Source organism: Rousettus aegyptiacus, unplaced genomic scaffold, assembly GCF_014176215.1.
Source record: "Rousettus aegyptiacus isolate mRouAeg1 unplaced genomic scaffold, mRouAeg1.p scaffold_m13_p_6, whole genome shotgun sequence".
Classification (NCBI taxonomy): domain Eukaryota; kingdom Metazoa; phylum Chordata; class Mammalia; order Chiroptera; family Pteropodidae; genus Rousettus; species Rousettus aegyptiacus.
This window is the reverse complement of record NW_023416309.1, coordinates 50,761,909-50,777,149: the sequence shown is the minus strand read 5'-3', so window position 1 is coordinate 50,777,149 and position 15,241 is coordinate 50,761,909. Positions and strand designations below refer to the sequence as shown.

Below are 15,241 nucleotides of genomic sequence, written 5' to 3'. Positions count from 1 at the left end.
TCGGCCCCGGCGGGTCTGTGCTCAGCCTGCACCTCTGGGGCCCCTGTCTTTTGAGAGAGAAGGTCCTCAACGTGCTCTGCCTCTCAGCAAAGTGGGTGCTTAACGAACAAGGCTGCGGGCTGGAGGGCTGGAAGGCCGCGGCCGGCGCCTGGGGTCGGCCCTGCTGGGGAGGCGAACGACGGCGGCTCCTTTGGCCCAGTCTGCGCCCAGGTATCTGTTTTGCTGTGGCCACGTGGCCCCCAAAAGGTCTTAAGCCTTACTTTCGGCGTTGGGGTGATCTACCTCCAAGGCGCAAACACCCAGTATTACAAAGTACGAAGTACCCGTGATTCTAAATATAAACTTTTGCAAAGTCTTATCCTTTGACGATGGCAAAGACCGCTATAAATGAGCAATGTCTGACATCCCGCCTTAATCATTCCTTTGTAATCAGGGCATATCTTTTTTGTCTGCTTTAAAATTAATCATTGCCTTTTGTAATCAAGCTGCAGTAATATTAACACTTCCATATCTGCACAATATGTGTCAGAGACCAAAGTGGTTGCTAATTAAAGATTAAACATGAAAGGCACCTTTGGGACTTCTGCATGGGATTTTTTAAATTAAAAAATAAAATATTTTTAGTGTAGTAGGTCAAAATATTAAGATTATAATAAACACTTTATTTCTGAATGTTAAATTGACATTGGCTAAACTTGAAAAAGTAATTCCTAGTTGGAATGTATTTAGAACTAAGTAAAAGAAGGTAAATATAAATTCTGTCACATCATCTGTATAACAGACTTAATTAATATTTCATTAATGCTGTAGTATAATAAGTTATGTTTTAACCTATTCCAAATTTCCACCTTAATTTCTATCAAGCCACGTATGCTCAAAACTTAATTTTTAATATTTAATATGAAAGAATACATACTGACAAGTGAAAAGAAGGAAGAAAGAATTGCCCAAAACATATCATTTCAGACCAAATATTAAAAGTATTATGGTTATTGCCTTCCAGGTATTACTCATCTTGTATTTTTCCTTTACAAATTTTAAAATATGGTGAATAAGTAATAATAGTTACTAGTTATTATTCTTAGTTATTATTTGCCAGGCAGCATTCTGGACACTATATATCCTTTCGAGATGACTTTTACTATTACCTTCATACTATAGTTGAGGAAACTAAGGCACAAATTATTTCGTCAAGGTTGTGTATCTAGTATATGGCAGAATGAGATCTGAAACCAAGAAATCTGAGACCAGAGACCATGAATTTATTTTTGGATTCTGCTTTTTCCCTCTTATTACATCATAAGCATTTTACCATTTCATGAAAACTCTTTATAAATACATTTTTATAACTTCATAATTCTCTGTCATAGATGCATGTGTAAAATTTAGATATTCTGAAATAAATTTGACTCTTTCATCTGTTCAAGGATGGAAAACAGAGCTGAAATTGTGGTTTGAACCATTTTCTTTGAGGACTCATTTAGAGGCTTATGAACTTTGCCATGACGGCCATCAAAGGCTAGAGCTTCCAGAAGATAAATTATGTTCCTAATTAATATCACTCCTTTCAGAATTACTTCCCATGGATTTGCACAGGGAGCATCCTCCCAAGGAGGCTAGTTTTCAAAAGCATGCTGCTCCTTAACATTCTAATTTTATTAGGTATATTGAAACTCACATTTATTATTTAACATGCTCTTTCTGTACCGAAACTTGGCAGAGTGAAATTTGGGCAGGCTTTAGAGAGCCCAGTCACCTTACTCACACAGCAGTGTAGGAGAGAGAGCTGCTGCAAATTTTGAGAATGGGGAATGGGGAGAAATGGCTTCGTCATCTTCTGCAGTCTTCATATCCCAGAATATTTTGATGCTTTTAAATTCTAAATTCGAGTCTTCTTAGAGGAACTACAGCTATAGACATCAGCAGGGATTTTAATGTTATTTTATCTGTTAAAGCAAACCCGATTTTTCAAGCCCACAATTCAAATTTTAAAAGCAGTTCATAATAATGAGTACAATTAACATAAAAGATATTAAAATATTGCTATTTTATATCTAGTTTTATTCAAACATTTTCTATAGGGTTAAGATATTTTTTCTTATTCACCAGAGCAAGAATAGTATTACTTTAATTTATGCCAAATAAAAATGATATGTGACATGATAAAATTAGGGCATACTGTTCTCTGAAAATGTATAAGTCTAAATAAAAGGAATGATTCACTCAAAAACTGTTTAATGAGTCTCTGTTATTCATTCAACATTCACTCAACAAATATTACTGAACATCTCCTGCATGCCACATTAGAGAAACAAAAACAGGATTTAATAAAAACAGAACTACATAAAAAGTGTTTTTTTCCCCCGGACATTTCTAACCTCATTGGGGAATTATTATATTTTTCAACATTTTGGCAGCAGTATAAACAACTGCTTTCAGATGTTTCAACAGATGTTCTTTAGAAAGAAAGCCAGTTATTTGCATTATGATACCCACGTATGATTCTCAGATCTAAGCGTTCCATCTGTACATGTTTCATTGAATTGCATACCTATGGAATATAAAAGTTAATATCACTCATTGTCTCTCAACCTCAGACTTTTGTTCATAATAACACTAGCACCTGGGTTATTGAGTCATCGATAATTGCTTTGCTAGAAGGCCTTATATAAGGCTATATTGCTCTTGTGATTTAAAATGTATTGCCTCTCCCTTCTTAGATTGATGACTTCCCGAAATTTTAAACCGGGCTTGTAAATACCCACTAGCCCAGGGCATATATATTGCAATGAAAAGAACAGTCATTTATTTATCTTATGTTTTTCTTAGGGCATCTGCCAAAAAAAAAAAAAGTGGGTTCAACCAAGTTTAACAACCATTTATTGAGTATCTACTAAGTGTAAAAATCTGTTAGATACTATGATATAAAATTGAAAGGTACAGACCTTGTCCTCCTGGAGGTCATAATCTTTCAAATGGGGCATCGCGTGAACAAGTAACTCTTAGGCAGGATATGTACTGCCTAAGAGTTTCACTCTTGTGCTATGGGAATACGGCAGAGAGAGAAAGAATAAGTCCGATGTGGGTGTCCTGAGAAGGCTTATCAGTAGCGGGTGAAACGTGAGCTGGATTTTAAAGGAGGGCGAGACATCAATAAATAGTAAGGCAGAGAAAAGGCAGAAAGTTAGATGCAGCCAGTGTTTGGATGGTGTTTAACATTTCATGTACGTGATATATGTGATGGAAGACCACATCGAGTTTTCTACCAGATGAGTGGCATGTCAGACTTGCTTTGTGCAGCCAATCTGTGGCAGTGGGCTAGCAGCATTTAAAAAGTCTTTTAATCAACCCAACAACCCTATGAGATCAATGGTTTTACTGTTTTCTCATTACAATTGGAGAACTGAGGCAGTGAGAGAGAGAGAGCTAAGTAACTTGTCCAAGGTCACATACAGTAGGTAAGAAGTAGTAGAATCAGGATTTGAATCCTGATAGTCCCAGAGCAAACCCTTAACCACTTCATTTTTGCCTCCAAAAACTGGATGCTGGAGAAAATGAGACTATTTCAGCAGTTTTTTTTTTTCAAGGCAGATACAGCTCCTAAAAATGCTTATCATCAACAAATTAATATCTTTTCTGAAGATATTTTCAGACTTCTAGAATTTGTATTAGTAATGCAATACATCTGTAACATATTAAAATTAAATGTAATCTAAGGAAAAATAATTGAGAATGGATCACACCTTGTAAATGCTTATTTAACCAGCTACATATCTAATATGTAAAACTAAAAATCATATTTGTATACAAAATAGTATATTCGTTTCTGAATATTTAAATTAGTTTCCTTGGGTTACTATAACAAAATACCACAACTGGGTTGTTTAGGACAACAAAAATTTATTCTCTCACAATTCTGCAGGCCAGAAGTCTGAAATTAAGTTGTCTTCAGGGTTGGTTCCTCCAGACCTTGTGAAGGAGATTCTGTTCTTTGCCTCCTCTTAACTTCTGGTTCTTGCTAGTAATCTTGGGTGTTATTTGGCCTGTACTTAGATCACTCCAACCTCTGCCTCCCTTGTCCATTGGAATTCTCCCTGTGTGTCTCTGCCTCTTGATGTCTTTTCCTCTCTTTATAAGGATGCCAGACATATTGCAGAAAGCAGAGCCCCTAATATTTTTGGCACCAGGGACTGGTGCTCCTATGAGAATCTAATACCTGATGATCTGAGGTGGAACTGAAGGTAGTGATTGCTATCACTGAGGAGCGGCTGCAAATACAGATGAAGCTTAGATCACTAACCTGATACTCACCTCCTGCCGCATGGCCCAGTTCCTAACAGGCCACGGACAGGCGGACAGGCTGCGGTACATGGCCCGCGGGGTGGGGACCCTTGGCATAAAGGGTCTATCTTACTCCAATAGGACCTTATCTTAACTACCTATCGCTGTAACAATTCTATTTCTAAATAAAGTCACATACTGGGCTACTGGGGTGTAGAACTTCAAAGTATCTTTGGGGTACATCATATAGAATTTGGATTAGTAATGCAATACATCTGTAACATATTAAGATTAAATGTAACCTAAGGGAAAATATTCAATCCGTTTAACAGACTTTAAAAGTTATGAATTTTTTTTTTAATTTAAGTGACTGATTTATTTTTGTATAATCAAAGTATTTGTAGTTATTTAATGGACTTATCTTGACAGTCCTTTTATTTTCTAGATGTTAACACAGGCCGTGGTTGTTGCTGGATTTCCCCAACATTACATAGGCAATTAATGGCCAAGCTAGGTCTAGAACTCCCTCCTCATTCCTTCTGATGAAAGATCTTTTTTTGTTTACTAGTAGCTTTCAACTACTTCAGTTAAAACAACTCTTCTTTTATCTTTTTTTCTGTGTCGACTCTCTAGTTAAGAGTTACAAGAAAAAGTAAAACAACTGGGGTACTGAGCTGGCATAGGACAATTTGTCTGCTGCCAGAACCTTTCTCATTAAGGAGATTAGAAAGATAAATGATAGGTAGGTAGGTAGGTAGGTAGGTAGGTAGATAGATTGATGAATAGGTATAGATAAGTATGAATAGGTATAGACAGAGGCAGAGAAACAGAGAGAGATACATAGACATAGTAACAGAGAAAACACACATGCATGCATAAAGGTATATATAAATATGTATATATATAATAGTCATACATAAAGATAAATGCTTAAGACATCAATTTTATTTTCAGCCTTACACTTCTACGATAGAAATGTAAGTAAACTGCCAATTCTTAATTACTGATTAAGAAAAGCAAATTTTTTTTAGAAACACTTTTTCTCATCAGTTAATAAATGCTTACTATAGACAATGTGAAAAAAAGCAAACTTTTTTTGGTTATGAAGTATATTGCAGAAAGAAATTCCATTAATACATTAGGAATCATTAAATATCAAAATCTTTGGAAGAAAAAAATGCAGCATAGCTGATGAACTTGGATTTTCAATGTCAGAGTTCGGAATCCAGGGTCCAGGAATGCTGCCCAGGTGCCCTACCCAAGAGATTAGCCTGTTAACCCAAGAAAACAAAAACAAAACAAAACTTGGAAACCACTGTTCTCCATCTTGTATAATTCATTTGTTTATTTAGTAAATATTTATTGGGTTTGTACTGTATGTAGTGCAAGTAAGAATTTGGGATTACAAAGCTGAACAAAACAAGGGGCTTGAAATCTGGTTGTACCAAGTTGTAGTTTCTATGACAATAAATTTAAATGGTTGAGGATTATATAGAAAGAGTTAAAAGAGAAATTTAAGGTGGTTTTCTTCTTAGCAGTTACTTGTTTTAGACATGAATGTATTCTTTTTCTACCTAATAAGTGTATGGTTGCTTACTAAATAATCGACTCTTTTTTTAAGTTGGTCCAAATTTAAACCAATAATTAACATATTCTACCCTAAATTTCTATGAAGATTGCTATTAATCTGAGTGAATTAATCATAGTGACTTTGGAAATATGGGATAAATTTTAATATTTTTATTACCATCTATTAGTTGTTCATAGTGACTCCAGAAAGTTTGAAAAAAAATTTAACGTATGTGTAAACAAACACGTGAATAGGTAGAGTGAAATATAAATCCTGTTTCCTCTTAAAGCAATTTGCAAATTGCTCATTTATCAAGATAAAATTACTATATGCTTCCAATGTTTAAAATGACTTTAGTGGCCTTAATGCAATAGTATTACTTTATAAAGGTCAGACACTGCCATGATTTTTCCTTCACAATGCCATAGACTGTTCAAAATGTTTTATCAGTTTACATGGCTCATGAACTTTTATCTTTTATTTGATATTGCAGGAATGTTGATAATAGAATATGGAAAATCTGTAAGATGGTTAAAGAAAACAATTAATTAGTATTTAAATAAAAGAGCTCACTAAGAAGCATTTCAAACAGAATAAGCTGATTATTCCATAGGTAATAATAAGCAGTTTTGGAATAGAATTGAAGGGAATAAGTAAAGAGAGTGAAAGGAATTCAAATATCTGAGCGCAAATAAGGAAATATTGCAAAATATTAGATTACTAAAGTCGTATATGTATCACCATTTGAAATTTAGCAGTCTTGTAATGCTGTGCCTGTTATATCTCATTATTTTACTTATAAAACATGTACATGCATAGGTTTCCTGAACCATTTGATAATCTGCCTTTACCATTTCCTTTTTCAAGGTGTTAACACAGAGAAAAGCAGAAACAGCTGAGATCCTACACTCTATTGCATCTTAGCCTCCGGTGGATAAATGCAGGATTGTGCACATGGGATCCAAACACTCGTAAAAAAGATTCATGGTGATATTCTTAGAAGAAATTAATAAAACCTAAGAGAACTTGTCAGGAGAATGTCCTAAAGATGATTTTATTTCGGTAATTGTTGTATTTTAAATGCTTTCATTTTCTTTTGTGATGTCTTTTATCTTACTTACAGATGCTATTACTCATAAAATATGATATTTCAGTCCAGAAGGCTGTAACTGTAAATGAGACATAATATTCTCATCTAGAAGCAGATAAGGGGATTCAAATCTCCTGCTTCACAGTGTAAGCTGATTACCACAGAGGTCAGAAAGCTAGTTTCACTTCCTTTAAGTGCCGGCTGTGCTATTTTATATAACTGACCAGACAACTCGTCTTTCCTTTATTCAGTCCCAGCATCTAATTGGCTGCCTGTCTCAATGGCTTACAAGATGGACTGGGAATTCTGTGCCTTGAGAACAGTGGTATGACTTTAGGATGAGGCCATCGGGCATGACCACAAACATCATTCACTAAGTGTGCATCGAAGTACTACTGTGTACCAGACTCTCCCACAGCAACGAACACGATGAATGAGTTCTCTGCACTCATGTTGCCTAGAGGGGCAACAAGAAGCAAAGTACGCACATTCATTACTTCAATATACACGGAGTAAGTGTCACTGTAAATTCTAACAGTGTGAAGCGGAGACCCACCATAGACAGTGGGACGACGCAGTTATGCTTCCACAGAGTCCCTCGGGCTGTGGCGTCTGAAGAACAGAGAGGAAGCCAGTGGGATCACTGCGCAGATGGAGTTGGTGCAATGGTCAGCCCCCGATCATGCGGTGTCTTGAAGGCAATGGGAAGAGTTCAGATTTCATTCAAAATGCGGGGGAAAGGCCATAAGAGGGTTGTGTATGGGAGTGATGGCATTTTAAGAATAAGAAGATGACCACTAAGCACTGCCCTTGTTGGAGACGTGACTGCACATCACTGGTCGGAGATGGAGGGTGTTAACCCAGGCCCAGGGCTCGATTGGGCTTATAATTAGCTCTGTGATCTTGAGCGAGTCCCTGACTCTCTTTTCCCAATATTTTACTTGTTTTTCAAATGAGGGTAAGAGATGCAGAGTAAAAATGAAAAGAGAAAATAGGAGAAAGGAAAAGAAAACATCCTCAATACTTAGAGATGGAAAGTTCAGAGAGTAAATTGAAAAAGCAAACAGACAACTAAGAATTTAGTAATAAAAGCCCTTTGATGAGGAGGAGTCATTCCTGTTCGCACTCCAAAAAAGCCCAATGTAGGACACAGAAAAGAGGCTAGAAATCTATTAGAATCACTACATTAGCCACTTTGGTTATAGGTTATTATCAGGGCCTCGGGAAAGAAAAATTCAAGAGTGATACCAGAATCCACTCCACGTTGGCATAAGGGTGTACACATCAGGAATTCCCTGGTTCACCCATTATAAAATTATTGAAACACTCCCACAGTGGTTGGTAAATAACCTTGACCCCAGCCCTCTGGTGCCAATCTCCGCCATGGGGTTATCCCATCTTCATGACTGTGCAGAACTCTCACAATCTGGCCACTAAGGGTTAACACGTGTTCAGGATCCATTCTGATTTCTCAGTGCCTGGGCCTATCTGTACATTGTCTTATTACTGCTATCACAAATCACCACAAACTTGGTGGCTTAAAACACTACAAATTTATCTTACAGTTCTGGAGGTCGCCAGTTAAAAAAAGAAAAGGTGCGACTGGACTAACGTCAAGGCATCAACAGTCCTTCTGGAGACTCTAGGAGATAAATTTGTTTCCTTGTCTCTTTCAGCTTGTAGAAGTTGCCTGCATCCCTTGGGTTCTGGCCCCTCTCCCCATCTTCAAGCCAGTGATGTAGTATCCTCAAATATCTCTTTCCTAATATTCTGCTGCTCTCTTTTAAGGACCCTCGTAATTACATTGGGCCCACCTGGATAAGCCCAGATGCGCTTACCATCTCAAGATTCTTAACTTAAATCACACATGCAAAGTTACTTTTGCCCTGTAAGGTGACACAGTTTCAGGTTTCAGGGATTAGGATGCAGATATCTTTGGGGGCCAGTACTCTGTATACCACAGTGCTTATATACTTTAAATATCATGCCCGAGTATATATAAGTTACCTAGCAGTCTCATAAAATAAAACCGAGAGTGTTACAGTTGAAAAGTCAGACGTGAAGGGAGAGGATCTGAGTCATATACAAAAAAACTTAGTAACTTTCTGGAATACCGCAGAGCTTTAATTCCCCCCTCTGGTTTAGTTACTAGTATCAAATAGACGAACTCCTTAAAAGGAGAAAAGAATTAGGGAAGTACAGAAAAAAAGAGAGAGAAAGAGAGAGAGAATGCAAATATCTCTCATGTATCCTAATCTCCAGGGGAAGACCCGCAAATGAATGGATTCCGTCAAGGGCGGGAGGAGGTTTCAGAAACTGATGGTGGGGTAGCACCAGGTAATGTCCAACTCTTTTAGGATCACTTGTCTCCTAATCTGCGATACTGAGGGACGACAGAAAACTGACAATTTGGATTTTCTCTGTGATTTATGCCCATGGAACTACTTGGGATTGGTTTGATGAGGTTTGGGGAAATTTTAAGATGGATATTGGGCAATGAATCTAGTATAGTGCATCTGCTCTTAGAGGGCAGGACCATATCTAATGGGTCTTTGTATATCAACGAGCTTGTATGCAAATGTCCTGAAATAAAATCCAGGAGCCGTGACAGAATATTAGTGCCTCGTGATCTTATGCGCCACTATTTCTCGGCTCCTGGAAGAGTAGTAGGCAAGGAGCAGGAGTCCAGTACCTCTGTGTCGAATGAAAGAAAAAATGAATGTAAACGTTTGATGTAAACAACTGTTTTTGTTGTAAACAATAAACATTTAAATGTTCCTTTTAATAACCAATAAATGCTAAACTCTGATACTCAATTAAAATCACTAATATTTTGATATACTCTATCAAAGCTTAAATGATCAATTGAATTGAAAAGGCCTCTATTTCTGCCTATAAATAGGGTTGCCAGATTTAGCAGATAAAAATATAGGATGCTCCATTAAATCTGAATGCCAGATAAATAATAAATAATTGTTTAATGTGTGTGTCTCAAATATTGCATGACAATCTAGATGTAAAGTCACATTGCGTTGTATTTTAGACAAATTGTACCTTTGTAAAGACGTTTTGTTCTTAATGATGGTATTATTAAGGATGAAAAAAGGAGTGCTTCACTAGATTGTGTTCAAAACGGGACGAGGGGAAGGTGAAAACTGTCATATCGCGCTGTTTTACAGGCACGCTTTTCCGTGAGCTAGTGCCCATGGAGGAGGACTGAAATTCAGCTTCTCATAAATTCTGCAGAGCTACGAGGGAGCAGTAAGCAGCAAGGATAAAATCTGAAGGGAAGGTCAGGTAAGAGCTGCTGCATCCCTATTACCTAAAGTACACGCAGCTCCACAAAGCAGGACCGGGAAAGAGAGCAAGAGAGAAAGAGAGAATCATCCCATGGAAGCCTCATTAGATTGTCTTTAGGAAAAAACTCTCCATCGGTTTCAACAGCAACTTTTAATTTATGTGCATGTTGTGCTGGTTTGGTTCATAAAATAGAGTCGAACACATTCTATGTACTAAATGGTCTGTCTTCATAATGCCCTAATGCTGCTGAAGTATTTCACCGTTTTTCTGAGAAAGGGTATGGCGTTGCTGTGTTCATTTGTGCCTGATCTGAAGAATCTCTATCAATGCCTTTTTTTCCACTAGGCAGTTAGATGCTACCTGGCTGTTAGGCCTGAAAATACCAGATGGAGCTTGGGAGCAGAGCAGACACTGTTGTCATAGAAACAAGATGCTATCCCAGTTCTACGCAGCTGCCATCTTATTTTTTCTTTCACTGTGAGTTCTGATAGGAACAAGTACTGATAAAATATAAAGATTGCCTCTACCCCCCCCCACACACACACACACTCACCCACCTTGGAAAACACATTTTGAATGTCGTGCAGATAATTTGTTCATCCCTCAGCTTACTGAGGAACTTAGAACTTTGGAAAAAATGACTTGATTTTCAGGTCTTCTAATCACAGTAGAATTGGGAAGCCTATGCTTTGACATCATCTTCTTTCCTCTAAACTGTAATGGTGCATTTGTCTTATCCCCAAAGGAGACAATGTGACAATATCCTGCGCAGCCAGGGGAGCCTCAGCTTTGACATTCCTGGAAAATGCAACCTAAGTGTTTGTAATCACTCTGCAGCTTCTGTACTCAGCAGGAGAATGGGGAGTGACGGCTCCCGATTCCCCCAAATCCCCACAGTGGCCAGCAGAATGCTGAGCACACAGGAGGGTTATGATGGATTCTTGTGACTTAAGGTCCAAGCTTGAGAGATGCAGTTATTGGCCATGGTCCCACGTGGCTGCCTTTTCTCCTTTGGGCAGTGACTCAAGGGAGTACGACTATGAGGGAAGTGCTCAACCCAGATGGGAAAAGGGGGTCGTGGTATTTTCTAGAGGCAAGGCTGATGTCGTGCCTCTCCATAGGTAAGGAATGGGTTAAATCCTGGGGCCCTGAAGTTCTAGCTTGAAGAGTTAGTTAGATATAGCAACAACGGACTTTTAAAATTGAGGTGGTTTAGGGCAATGACTTGTATATTTGTTTCCTATTGCCACTGTAACGAATGGCCACAAATAGTGTCTTAAAACAATACAAATTTATTATTTTACAGTTTTAAAGATCAAAAATCCAAAATCTGTTTTACTAGGTTAAGTCAAGATGTCAGCAGGGCGAGTTCCTTCTGGACGCTCCAGGAGAGAGTCTCTTTCCCTGCCTTTGCCCACTCGTGGTACCCACTTGCTTTCATTGGCTCTTGGCCTCTTCCTCCATCCTCAAAGCCAGAAGCCTAGCACTTTGCTTCTATCATCATTTTGCCTTCTTATTCAGTAGTGGAGTCTCCCCCTGTCTTCCCCTTATAAGGACACTGGTAATTACATTTATTGTCCAGCCAGATAATCCAGGTTAATCTCCCCATCTCAAGAACTTAATTATATCTGTAATTTGCCATATAAGGTCACACCCACAGGTTTCAGAGATGAGGTCCTGGGTGGGTATCTTTGGGGTCCATTATTTAGTCCACCACAGTTCCCAAACTCAGATGATCACTAGAAATACCTGGGAAGCTTCTCGAACATAAAAATTTCCAGGTCTTACACTAGAATGATCCTATCAGAATTTCTGAAAGTGAATGGAGGCCCGAAAAATCTCTTTGTAAGATTCTCTCAGGTGATTCTGTTGAAAACTTTTGTTAAGAGCTTCTTCGGGCTCTCTCCCAAACACACGCCGTGAGGATTCAGTAATACTGTGATTGAGTTCTTCAGGGTCAGTGAGCATGTGGGAGAGGTTTGAAAAATGTATTTGTTTGGAAGCTTGGAAATGCATACCGTCCTCTGAGGCTGACAGCATTCCCACAGAATAGCTTTGGCAAATGATTGTGCCACGTGACCTGGGCCTAGGAACTCTTCAATTTAAAGGTAAAAAATACCAAAATTGTTCGCTAATGCCTCCCTAGACCTTTAACCATATGAAATATGCATCTTAATATCTGGGATCAGCCGTTGTTTCTTTTCCTTATGGAGACGTCTCCATCACTGCCTCAGAATGTCCTCTTCCTTCATAGATGCCTCCAACGTCGTTCTCGGAGCTCGTTAAGTTGCCCATTTTGCCTGCTTCAAGAAAAATGGCTATGGTGGAGGAAAAACCCCATACAGTATCTTTAGAAAAACTGTAAATATTTCATCGTTTCTTACTAAACATACATTATTTACTCTGTAATGTAAATATTTTATGATCTGCAACTGGCAATTTTGGAATATATTGGTATGTTTGAAGAGTTGCAAAATTTCTACACTGCGCACCCAGCTCATATATAACTTACACAACCCTTTAAAAAGCATTTAACTCTCAGAATTAAGGGAGTAATATTTTTCAAAGGGGCCTTGAGGACCAAACTCCAGACCTGAGGTAACACACTTGTGTGAAAAGACAAAGTCGGAAGGTGTGACAGCCTAGGACTTCCTCCACTGCAGAATGACATCGTGATGTACTTACCAGTGCCCGAGTGGGTCTAATTTCATCCAGAGGAGAGGATGGCAGACATACCCACAAACAGCTCATTAAATGTTCACAGTCTGGTTGTGAGTGGAATTTGAGAAGAATTTTACCACACATAAAAAGGCAGGAAATCTTCCCCAGCTTTAGAATAAGTATTTGGGGCTGTGTATAAGACAAGAAATTTTTTTCATTAAATAAAATGGCTACATGTCAGAACATTTAAGCCAGATTTTTAAATATAAACCTAAACTGTTTGAAGAAAAAAAATTTTTTTTTTTTTAATTCTAGTGACTCTTCAATATAGAGGTCACAGGAGCTGCCATCATTCTAAATTACAGCCCATTTCAGAGGCTGGCTGTAATCCAGGAGGTTGCATTATTTTAAATTGCCTGTCAAAAACTGTCATAACACTGCCATTATCAAAAAGCAGTCCTTTTAAATAATTTTCTCACTCTTTTTCCTGAAACTTTACTGGCATTGAGCCTTAATATCATAGCTTATGGGCATGGTAAGTGAACGCCTTTCAAACGAGAAGTGGGAGAAAAAACATTCTAGGCAAGGCATACAACAACAACACACAAAATTCCAGGCGGAAAATCGAGTCAAGTTTCGAAATGCTATTTTCCCCAAAGCAATAGCCATTGCTAACCCACATGTGAAATCGAAACCAAAGAACATAGAATTGAGTCCCATCGGTTTGACTTTTTCCCCATGTTTAACATATGAAAAGAATTCTCTTAGTTGCCAGACCTCATATTTTCCCCTTTTTTCCTCTCTCCATCCTAACTTTTTAATGAAAAGTGTTGTATCTTACAGATTATTTATGTCTGTTTTTATCATTTCATAAATATGGATATCGACAGCTGGATTGCTGTCTGATACACCGAAGCCTCACGACAGATCTAAACCTGAACACTGTACTCTATTTAGTATACATTCAAGCTCTGTTTTTGACTTGAAAATCCATCTTCTTTAATTAGACTTGACCCTACATAATTCCCCTGCTTGGAGTAGAAAAACCTACCCTCCCCCCAAAAGAATTCCCTGCCACCTACATTCTCTCGGATATAGATTTTGATGTTCAAACTTCAATTCAAGCCAAGAATTTCAACAACTACTCTCTTTAAGACCATTTATCTTTCAAACAGTGTAAGATGACAAAATATTTTAGAGAAACTGCTCTTATTTTGAGTCATTACAATTTAGGCAACGAATTACGAAATCAACGGGGTAATTCAGTCCTACAATCATTGTGACAGTTGTATTTGTCAACAACTAGTTCCCAGAAGAAATGGAAATCGAAGGAAATACATGGCTTCCAAATTCAGAAATGAGATACACAGAAATATATCTTTAAACTAGTGATAGTATATTCTAGAGAAAATTCAATGGGCAGGTGAATTCTTTTAACAAAAAGACAATACTTTGAACAAATGTAGCATAAAGATATTTCACAATAGATCTGCAGCTACTGAGGATGCCAGTAATACATGTAATGGTGCTTGATCTTGTTAATGAGCAGCTCAAACTCTTCAGCTATCATAAAATACAAATCAGCAGCAGCACATTCTCTGGAGCAGGATATCCGTCTACCCCGACTTCTGTTCTGCAGTTAACAATTTTGTTGTAATTCGTAGAAAAGAAATTCTCGACATCTCTAAATTGTGCAGATGGGTTCCCAGAAAATCATACTTAGGTTTAGTTTTCATAGTGCACATTGTCCTATGTTCCACAGCAATCTCTCGGGTTTCGAGCTCTTCTCTTCAAAATCACTAACAAGCCATATTAACTCGTTACCAATAAAGACAATCCTACAGCCTTCCGGTGGAGGAGTCCATGAGTTCCCATAACTCCCAAAAGAACATTTCATTGAATACTTTTGGTCCCTTACCATCTTGTTATTTAAAATGTACCAGCCTAAAATATATAAACTTGAGAAAAATTGAAGTATTTTCCAAGCCGTGCCTTAAGGAACCCCTAATATTCCTCAGGATTTTCATAGGCTTTCTTTTAAAAACGACAGTGATTCTATAGGAAAATAAGTTGGGAAACTGCATTCTACAGTCCCCTGGAGACTTGCAATGCACATTAGCTCATTAAATATTCTGAAACATCCTACAATAAAGAAACCTGACTTGTATGGTTTAACAAAAAATTCCCAAATGTATTTGGCCATGGCCCTTTTTTCATGAGCAGTATTTACCCATATCAGTGATGTCCTGTAACATACAATTTGTGTTTGAAAGCCTGGTATCGATTTCTGTTTAGACCACTAAGGCCTTGATAACGGGCCACTCAGCTTCCCTCTGGCC

General features: G+C 37.9%; 1 protein-coding gene across 1 annotated transcript in view; it reads right to left on the bottom strand.

The window, feature by feature from the left end:
• Positions 1 to 180, bottom strand: part of CCDC172 (coiled-coil domain containing 172) — a 32,781-nt gene extending 32,601 nt beyond the window's left edge. Inside the window, exon 1 of the mRNA XM_016142483.2 lies at positions 33 to 180. The gene's annotated coding sequence lies outside the window, so the exon portion shown is untranslated. The remainder of the gene's footprint in view (positions 1 to 32) is intronic.
• Positions 181 to 15,241: the final 15,061 nt, after the last annotated feature.